The following is an 11,356-nucleotide window of genomic DNA, read 5'->3' as shown; positions in this document are numbered from 1 at the left end:
CAAGAAAAGGTGGGATGTAATGCTTACAACACCTTTGACAAGTTGGCGCCCTCTCGAAACCTGCAGCCCCTTTAACCTGTTTTCCAAAGGTAAATAAACTCGGTATCAACTTTAAAAATGATTATGGTTAAATGTATTTTGAGCATGTAAACATGTATGTGAATACATCGTATAATTACAAATGTTCATTTCTCTTTACATATTCAAAAAGGAGTAGGAAGAAGCAAAGCTTACTTAATCCTCTACTTTGTTGTTACAAAATGTACACCAATGAATACAACAGTTCTCTTAATAGTTGATTCCTTAAAATGTTCCAGTTCCATTCACACATTTAAAAAACACTAAGACCAATGTCTTAGAAAAAGATATCACTCTTGAATCAACACAGTAGTTAATACTATGATCAATGTTAATGTGGGATATAAATAATAATGGAAGCATAATTGTATGTATATAGTATATAATTAGTACAAAGGTTTAACTAACACGTGTACAAGGATATTTCACATGTCTTTACTGTGTATATAATTGAACAGTGTTTATGTTGTGTACAAGGTGTATTTATAATATGTTGTGCAAAGGAAATGTCATAATTTTTGGAAGCTCATCTTGTATTTGACATTGTTTATAGAGTTAGGCGCAATAAGTGTTCAACTTCAGCCTAAACCCTTTCGGTCTGCAACATTTTTAATTTATGAATGTACAACTGTTTGTTTACGTAAAACTTTTTATTTTGTTGACCACTGACCGAAGAAATATTAAATAATAGTTAAGACAGTCATGATTCACATATGAGATAAATATACAATTTTCAACAACGTTCAATATGTTTAATATTCTTCTTCCATGGACTTTGTAAACACTTGTAGTTTGAACAGCCTCATATCAGTACATTGACATCTTTATATAATCTGTTCCATAATTTCATTCCACATTGATATGCTAAATGCCATCAGTGTTGTGTGTGCATACAAATGATTGAGACCATCTCCCTTTTTTTTTTAGAATAATTCTTAAGGTAGCATGTTATTTGCTTTTACTTAATTTTAGCTGTTTGCAAATGCACCAAATCATTTAATTTCAGTGTTTTGGAGTCAAAGGGTTTGTATGTTGTCGATAACCTACATGATGTATTATTCTAACTGACATTTTTTTTAACACGGTTAGTGAATGAAGTGTACTTTTGTAGTTATTTCCCCATATTTCTACACAATATCTCAGATATGGTAACACTAGCAAGCAGGAGAGAATAGAGATTTTGCTTTGTTCATTATAGTAATTTTCCATGCCACTTTGTGTTGTAAATTTCTTATGTAATTTCTAGTTCATTTTACACCCCAAAATGTGATTTCTTTCACCCTTTCAATGTCTACTCAGTCTATTTGTGTTTGACTTTCTTTTCTACTCTGACCAAATAACTTAATTTTCCTAAAGATGACAATTAATTGATGTAAAGCCCCTTCGCCTTCAAGCAGCTGTCATTTTGACGTTTGGTTGCGTGGTTTGTTTTGGACACACACAAGTTACACTATTTTGCCAAAAGTATTTGGCCACCCATCCAAATGATCCGAATCAGGTGTCCTAATCACTTGGCCTGGCCACAGGTGTATAAAATCAAGCACTTAGGCATGGAGACTGTTTCTACAAATAGTTGTGAAAGAATGGGCCGCTCTCAGGAGCTCAGTGATTTCCAGCGTGGAACTGTCATAGAATGCCACCTGTGCAACAAATCCAGTCGTGAAATTTCCTCGCTCCTAAATATTCCGAAGTCAACTGTCGGCTTTATTATAAGAAAATGGAAGAGTTTGGGAACAACAGCAACTCAGCCACCAAGTGGTAGGCCACGTAAACTGACAGAGAGGAGTCAGCGGATGCTGAAGCGCATCGTGCAAAGAGCTCCAAACTTCATGTGACCTTACAATTAGCCCACGTACAGTATGCAGAGAGCTTCATGCAATGGGTTTTCATGGCCGAGCAGCTGTATCTAAGCCAAACATCACCAAGTCCATCTGGCAATCTAAAGGACGAGTCTGTGTTTGGAGGTTGTGAGGAGAATGGTACATTTCGGACTGCATTGTACCGAGTGTGAAATTTGGTGCAGGAGGAATTATGGTGTGGGGTTGTTTTTCAGGAATTGGGCTTGGCCCCTTAGTTCCATTGAAAGGAACTTTGAATGCTCCAGGATACCAAAATATTTTGGACAATTCCATGCTCCCAACCTTGTGGGAACAGTTCCTCCTCCAACATGACTGTGCACCAGTGCACAAAGCAAGGTCCATAAAGACATGGACGACAGAGTCTGATGTGGATGAACTTGACTGGCCTGCACAGAGTCCTGACCTGAACCCGATAGAACACCTTTGGGATGAATTAGAACGGAGACTGAGAGCCAGGCCTTCTCGACCAACATCAGTGTGTGACCTCACCAATGCGCTCTTGGAAGAATGGTGGAAAATTCCTATAAACACACTCCGCAACCTTGTGGACAGCCTTCCCAGAAGAGTTGAAGCTGTAATAGCTGCAAAAGGTGGACCCACATCATATTGAACCCACATGGGTTAGGAATGGGATGGCACTTCAAGTCCATATGTGAGTCAAGTGAGTACCCTTTTGGCAATATAGTGTACATTCAAGAAAAGAACGTCACATGGTGGCGTTATGAAAAGTAGTAGGAAGAAGCGGGTCTTATTTAATCATACCCTTGCTCCATTAACATATATTTGTATGTCAAGTGTATAAAAGGCTATGAAAAAAACAACATAGTACCAACTTTGTAATTAATGCGACTTTAATTGTACTCATAATATTCACATTCTTAATCATAAGCCTACATTTTTCTATAATATTAGGTTCATACATCTTAAGTCTTTTAATTGTGGTGCACCCTTCTAATGTGTCATAACGACTGTTCCACATATTGGTTCCTCTTAGACTATGTTGACTCTCTATGCTTGAACATTGAATACAGCATGTTTAGGTTTAGTATTAGTTTAGTTTTAGTTTAGTTTATGCACTCCCAACAGGTGTAAAAGTAAGTGCATCTCTATCCTCCTTCAAAACCGCACTAAAACAACACCTCCAGGCAACTCAACCCTTGACTAACACCCTCCCCCCACCACATCCCACCTCCCCGGATTGTAAATAATCAAATGTATTTCTAATGTATATACTTGTTCTTATGCTTTCTGAACTCACTATGTTCTCTGCTCGCTGTACATATCCTACCAAGTCAGACCTACACTGTTTCAATGTCCATTTCTCAGATGATGCAGTTGTTGATGACTGAAGTATGCTGTTATCAACCAAACCCTCCTCATCCCACCCCCGGATTGTAAATAATGTAAATAATTCAATGTATATACTCTGATGATTAACTTGTGTGATGACTGTATTATGATGATAGTATATATTTGTACCATGAATTGATTAACGTGGACCCCGACTTACTTGCCAACCCTCCCGGATTTTCCGGGAGACTCCCGAAATTCAGCGCCTCTCCCGAAAACCTCCCGGGACAAATTTTCTCCCGAAAATCTCCCGAAATTCAGGCGGACTCAGGTCCATGCGGACCTGAGTCCGCTTTCCCACAATATAAACAGCGTACCTGCCCAATCACGTTATAACTGTAGAATGATGGAGGGCGAGGTCTTGGTTTCTTATGTGGGTTTATTGTTAGGCAGTTTCATTAACGTTCTCCCAGCGCGGTAACAACACACAACAACAGCAGTCACGTTTTCGTCTACCGTAAAGCAGTTCGTCTGCCGTAAACAGCAATGTTGTGACACTCTTAAACAGGACAATACTGCCATCTAGTGCATTTGATGAAAGCACTTTTGTGCGTGCCACACAGCAATGCATCATCAGAGAGGGTGTTCAGCATGGTTAGAAAAATAGTGACAGAGAATAGAACAAGGATGGACAATTCAACCCTTAACTCAACAATGAGTAGATGAGTGTTATGTGTGTGTATATGTGTAAATAAATGAACACTGAAATTCAAGTATTTATTATATATATATATATATATATATGAAATATTTGACTTGGTGAATTCTAGCTGCAAATATACTCCTCCCCTCTTAACCACGCCCCCCGATTTAAAGTTTTTAGTTGATTTATAATATTCTGCTTGGTTGACAATTCTAATTGAAGTACAATATAAAGGATCGGATATGGACAACCACGGAAGAACAATATATGTAAAGTAAGTTTTTTGCTTCAGAAAAATGTTTCATTTTGCACAATAAAGCAATAGTTACACCAGAGGATTCATGTGTAGATGTTGAATGGGCTTGTCATCTGTGTTGGGGTTTGAAGACTGATGCTTTTAAGGTAAATGCAAAATTATTATACAACTTTTTTAAAGTTATTATAATAGTGTGTTAATAAAAACGCAGTCAGGAAACTTACAAGGTGGGGGTCAAGTAACGAAATCCACGAAAGGTTTATACCAAAAAAAGATTGCTAAAATGTTAGCAAAAAAAATTAGCATGCTAACAAAGAAGCTGTCAGCATGCTTGCAACATGGCACAAAGTACCGGTAACACAATCCATGATTTATAAGGTTATAGCAACAAAATTTGAAAAAAAAACCCCAAAAAACCATTAGCATGCTAACATGAGAACAGTTAATATAATTGCAAGATTAAATTTATGATTTATACCAACAAAATTAGCTAAATTGTTAGCATTAAATGTAGAATGCTAACAAGTGAACAGTTGACATCTTTGCAGGTATTATGTGAGGGCTTGTTTTGTAAAGCATGCCCAAAACCAGTACAGTACAATTATATTAGTTATATTGTGATGAGATGAGATTTGAATATACTATTGATAATACCTACTCCATTTCTCTATCATTATATTCTCTTTTCAATTATTTTATTATCATTCTCAAAAAAATGATATATGTACCGGTAGTTTTACTTAACCTTTGTGTAATGTTCATATTGTTGTTACTCAGCCAGCGTTTGTGGGTCTGAAGGACCAGTCGCATTTTGTGGCTTTTAATACCTCACAATCAAACACTTTTATGTTAAAATACTGAACAGATGTTTACCTTATCCCAATAAACATCTGTTCAGTATTTTAACATAAAAGTGTTTGGTTGTGAGGCATTAAAAGCCACAAAATGCAACGGGTCCATCAGACCCACAAACGTTGGCTGAGTAACAACAATATGAACGTTGCACGGAAAATTTTTCTGGGATTCGTCTTTTGTGTTTCTGCACCTGCGGTTCCCACACAAGGTTGCAACATTGTTTGTCAACCCTGTCTGCTCTCATTTCCTCGCACATTTGACCCTCTGATGTTCTGTGTACCTACACTCTGTCCTCCTCCTGTCTAGGCCTGCTGTGTGTGTGTGTGTGTGTGTGTGTGTGTGTGTGTGTGTGTGTGTGTGTGTGTGTGTGTGTGTGTGTGTGTGTGTGTGTGTGTGTGTGTGTGTGTGTGTGTGTATGGGGGGTACACAGAACATCAATTTCCACACCTCTATTAGCCCCGGGTCCAGTGGACCCAGACATCTTATATGTAATAGAAATGTGAAGGGGGGTGTATGGTGTGTGGTCATTATTATTATTATTCTGATATATGTTCTTCACAGAAAATGAGCCAAAGTCAGCGAGTCTCAGTTTGAAAAATGCATTAATTGTATCATTTTACTTTTAATAAAAAATGAAAACGGGTCCCACGGACACGAACACCACACAAGGGTTAAGTTGCATATTAGTTTGTTGGCATTAAAACATTTATTTAGTATTTCAAGCTCTTTTTGTGCTGGTTTCAGGTGCTGATATCATTAGCACTAAAAACCGGGATCTAGAGACTAGGATTTGTAGCTCTTTGTAGGGAGCAGTTTGTATCAAAGATCCCTGATATTCTGTTACGTAATTCAAATAAAAAAGGAAAGTAGCACTTGTAACATTTGAAATATAAGACTTACCTCACAATAATTTCAAATTTACATATCCTACCAATATTTAGTAAATTATTCGAAAATATTTAGTACCATACCCCTATTCTTTGACAATAGAATTACTCATTTTGTATTTTCTGTTACCTATAAAACTTTGTGGCACAGTAAAAACTATGCATGCTACAGATCAAGTCTATGCAAAAACTTAAATTTCACACCAACATTTTAATACAATACAGAAATAAATATTCAAATAGGAATATATTTTTTAATACATTTAAATACAATTGTGCGCTTTATAAAAAGTGTGAGACTGTTCTATCCTACTTAAAGACTAATATCGCCTCCTTTCTGGTACAGCAATTAAAGTACCACACACAGGTACTATAGGCAGCATGGGCAACTTTAATAGGAATATATTTTTTAATACATTTAAATACAATTGTGCGCATTATAAAAAGTGTGAGACTGTTCTATCCTACTTAAAGACTAATATCGCCTCCTTTCTGGTACAGCAATTAAAGTACCGCACACAGGTACTATAGGCAGCGTGGGCAACTTTAATAGGAATATATTTTTAAACACATTTAAATACAATTGTGCGCATTATAAAAAGTGTGAAACTGTACTATCCTACTTAAAGACTAATATCGCCTCCTTTCTGGTACAGCAATTAAAGTACCGCACACAGGTACTATGGGCAGCGTGGGCAACTTTAACACCAAAATGGCTCGCAAACAAACCCCTCTCAGATGGGAATCGGTTCTCATCGTCAACTTAAAATAGCCGTTTCAAAGCCTCGACTCTTTTGCAAACGTCACACCACTTTTAGAGAGCGGTATTGTCTGCAACAGTATACGCACAAAAACTTTTTTTTAGCACATCCCTAACATCATTGATATTCTGTACATAACAAACAATGTTGGTCCCGACATGGAACCTTGTGGGACTCCTGATGGAATAATTTAATCATTTGAATTAACATGATGTCTATTGCTAAAATAAGTATTTAACCAGTTATCTTACACTTTTTTTTTTTTTTTTTTTGCAGAAGCCGGCGTGGTTTTTAATGTTGCTCGTGCGGACAAATAGACTTCTCCGCACACTTGACTGGCAGAAGCTGATTCATCTAAACCCAGTAAATGATCTCATCGTCTCTCTCTCTCTCTCTCTCTCTCTCTCTCTCTTTTCTGCTCCCCCTCCCTTCTCTTTATTTCTCTTGCTGCTTCTTGAACAGACACATCCCTCTTGTTTTAAATCAAAACAAGCCCTCCTCCTTGGCAGAGGGTGCTGCTCTTGTTCAAACTGCCTCACATTAGGGGAACTTGCAAGTTCATAGAGGAAATAGGCAACTGAAAAAGGCTCTTTTGAAAGACATTATTAAACATATATATATATATATATATATATATATATATATATATATATATATATATATATATATATATATATATCCATCCATCCATTTTCTACCGCTTATTCCCTATATATATATATATATATATATATATATATATATATATATATATATATATATATATATATATATATATATATATATATATATATATAGAGTCATGGTCAAAAGTTTACATACACTTGTAAAGAACATAATGTCATGGCTGTCTTGAGTTTCCAATCATTTCTACAACTCGTATTTTTTTGTGATAGAGTGATTGGAGCACATACTTGTTGGTCACAAAAACATTCATGAAATTTCGTTCTTTTATCAATTTATTATGAGTCTACTGAAAATGTGACCAAATCTGCTGGGTCAAAAGTATACATACAGCAATGTTAATATTTGGTTACATGTCCCTTGGCAAGTTTCACTGCAATAAGGCGCTTTTGGTAGCCATCCACAAGCTTCTGGCAAGCTTCTGGTTGAATTTTTGACCACTCCTCTTGACAAAATTGGTGAAATTCAGCTAAATGTGTTGGTTTTCTGACATGGACTTGTTTCTTCAGCATTGTCCACACGTTTAAGTCAGGACTTTATGAAGACCATTCTAAGATCTTAATTCTAGCCTGATTTAGCCATTCCTTTACCACTTTTGACGTGTGTTTGGGGTCATTGTCCTGTTGGAACACCCAACCAAGACCCAACCTCCGGGCTGATGATTTTAGGTTGTCCTGAAGAATTTGGAGGTAATCCTCCTTTTTTATTGTCCCATTTACTCTCTGTAAAGCACCAGTTCCATTGGCAGCAAAACAGGCCAAGAGCATAATACTACCACCACCATGCTTGACGGTAGGTGTGGTGTTCCTGCGATTAAAGGCCTCACCTTGTCTCCTCCAAACATATTGCTGGGTATTGTGGCCAAACAGCAACATTTTTGTTTCATCTGACCACAGAACTTTCCTCCAGAAGGTCTTATCTTTGTCCATGTGATGTCAGATGCTTTGCACACTCTTGTTATTCTCTCGATGAGCTAACTCCTTCAAGACCATTTCAGGTGACTACCTCTTGAAGCTCATCGAGAGAATGCCAAGAGTGTGCAAAGCAGTAATCAGAGCAAAGGGTGGCTATTTTGAAGAAACTAGAATATAAAAGATGTTTTCAGTTATTTCACCTGATTTTTTGTTAAGTACATAACTCCACATGTGTTCATTCATAGTTGTGATGTCTTCAGTGACAATCTACAATGTAAATAGTCATGAAAATAAAGAAAACGCATTGAATGAGAAGGTGTGTCCAAACCTTTGGCCTGTACTGTGTGTATATATATATATATATATATATATATATATATATATATATATAGAGCTTAGTAATAAAGTGAGCTTGAACAATCCGGTCTTTTTGGCGCTCAAGGCAACCAACCGTTTTTTGTTTACAAAATGACTCTTTTAAAGCCCGAGGCAAGTCATGTTTTTACTTTTTTGCCGCATTCCAGAAGAACCTGAAAAGCAAGTTTCTTGCGCTGATACTTTTATATCTTGGCTGACACATTGGATCCTGCTGTGCTAAATGATCATCATCAGCACGTTGGCTGAATAACAGCTGCATGGCGTGTTTGATTGGATGCTGCATACCATCTTTGTCATCTTGAAACACTGAGACTCAAGTCTTACTGGTTTCAGGACGAGTACAGTCCTGACTGAAGGTCAGTCCCATGAGCTTTAGAGGCGAGCGTCCCAAACTGTCCGCACAAAGACTTTATTGTCGGCAGTATAAAACCAGCGTTTGTATTTAAAAGTATCTCGTCGTTTATCAGGATGACAACCGATTAAAATGAAGCCTGCATTGACAGAAACATCAAAAGACATGAATTCATCTGTTGTTTACTTGTTGTGTTGAAAGTCTTTAAAAAATCACTTCCTGGGTCGAGTTATTACCGTTATTAAAGTCTTTATCAACTGTACAGGCAATGTTATTTTAAGTAACATGTTAACAGTCTTAGTGGTCACAATTAATGTGGTAAAACAGTGGATCAAAGATAGTATTTGCAATACATTTCACTTCTTTTTTACACTTGTAAGACAGTTAAAGTAGGGTTTTAAAAAACTGTAAAATTAGAGGTTAGCATTTTTTTTTACACTCGTAAGACAGTAAAAACATTAGTGTTTAACAACACCTTTGAATTAGTTGTAACTTGTTTTTACATTTGTAGGACAGTTTAAAACAGGGTTTTTAAAAGTTTTAATAATTAGTGGTTAACATATTTTTAAACTGGGCAGCACGGTGGTAGAGGGGTTAGTGCGTCTGCCTCACAATACGAAGGTCCTGAGTAGTCGTGAGTTCAATCCCGGCCTCGGGAACTTTCTGTGTGGAGTTTGCATGTTCTCCCCGTGACTGCGTGGGTTCCCTCCGGGTACTCCGGCTTCCTCCCACCTCCAAAGACATGCACCTGGGAATAAGTTGATTGGCAACACTAAATTGGCCCTAGTGTGTGAATGTTGTCTGTCTATGTTGGCCCTGTGATGAGGTGGCGACTTGTCCAGGGTGTACCCCGCCTTCCGCCCGATTGTAGCTGAGATAGGCTCCAGCGACCCCCGTGACCCCGAAGGGAATAAGCGGTAGAAAATGGATGGATGGATATTTTTAAACTAGTCAGACAGTTAAAAGAGTGTTTAAAAACACATTTAAATTAGTGGTTTATTGTAACACTTGTGAGGATTTCAAAACACTTTTAAATTTGTGGTCAACTTTGTTTACACTAATGGAACAGTTAAAACATTAGTGTTTAAAACACTTTTAAATTAGTTGTAACTTATTTTTACACTTATGAGAGGTTTTAAAACAACTTTTGAATTGGGGGTTAACTTCTTTTCTGGTGAGACAAGACAGTGTTTAAAACACATTTAAATTAGTGGTTAGCTTATTCTACTTGTGAGAACAGGAATTTAAAACACTTTAATTTTATGGTTTCCTTATTTTTATACTAAAGGAACAGTTAAAACATTAGTGTTTAAAACACTTTTAAATGAGTGGTAACTTGTTTTTACACGTGTGAGACTGTTAAACAAGTTGTTTTTTTAAGCTTAAAATATATTATTCAACCCATTTTTACCCCTGTGAGAAAGTGACACATTTTAAGTTAGGTAAAGTATTAAGTTACAAGAGGGTTTTAAAAACTTTAAATTAGTGGTTAAAAGCACTTTTGAATTTGTGGTTAACTTGTTTTTACATTACTGAGACAGTTAACATATTAGTGTTTAATAAACACTTTTAAATTAGTGGTTAGCTTGTTTTTACACTTGTTAGACTGTTAAACCATTTGTGTTTAAAACACTTTTAAATTAGTGGTTAACTTGTTTTTACATTTGTGAGAGTGTTAAAAAAAGATTTTGAAAAAACTTTAAAAATGAGTGGTTAATGTCTTTTTACACTGGTGAGACAAAACAGTGTTTAAAACACATTTAAATTAGAGGTTAACTTTTTTTTAACACTTGTGTTAAAATAAGGTTTTAAAAAAACTGTAAAATTAGTCCATCCATCCATTTTCTACCACTTGTCTCTTTCGGAGTTGCAGGGGGTGCTGGAGCCTATCCCAGCTGCACATGGGCGAAACATATTTTTACACTAGTCAGACAGTTAAAACAGTATTTAAAACAAATTTAAATTAGTGGTTTATTGTAACTCTTTAAGAACACATTTAAATGTGTGGTTAACTTGTTTTAACACTTGTGAGACAGTTAAAACATTAGTGTTTAATAACACTTTTACATTAGTGTTTAACTTATTTTCACACTTGTGAGACAGTTACAACGTTGTTGTTTAGAAACACTTTTAAATTAGTGGCCAACTTGTTTTTACACTGTAAAACAAGGGTTTAAACAACTTTAATAATTAGTTCTTAACTTCGTATTACACTGGTGAGACAAAACAGTTTTAAAAATGTAAATTAGTGGTTAACATATTCTAACACTTGTGACTCAGTTAGGACAGGGTTTAAAATAGTTTTTTAAATGAGAGGTTAACTTTTTTTTTAGATCAGT

This window comes from Nerophis lumbriciformis, linkage group LG12, assembly GCF_033978685.3.
Source record: "Nerophis lumbriciformis linkage group LG12, RoL_Nlum_v2.1, whole genome shotgun sequence".
Taxonomy (NCBI): Eukaryota; Metazoa; Chordata; class Actinopteri; order Syngnathiformes; family Syngnathidae; genus Nerophis; species Nerophis lumbriciformis.
This window is presented reverse-complemented; position numbering follows the sequence as displayed.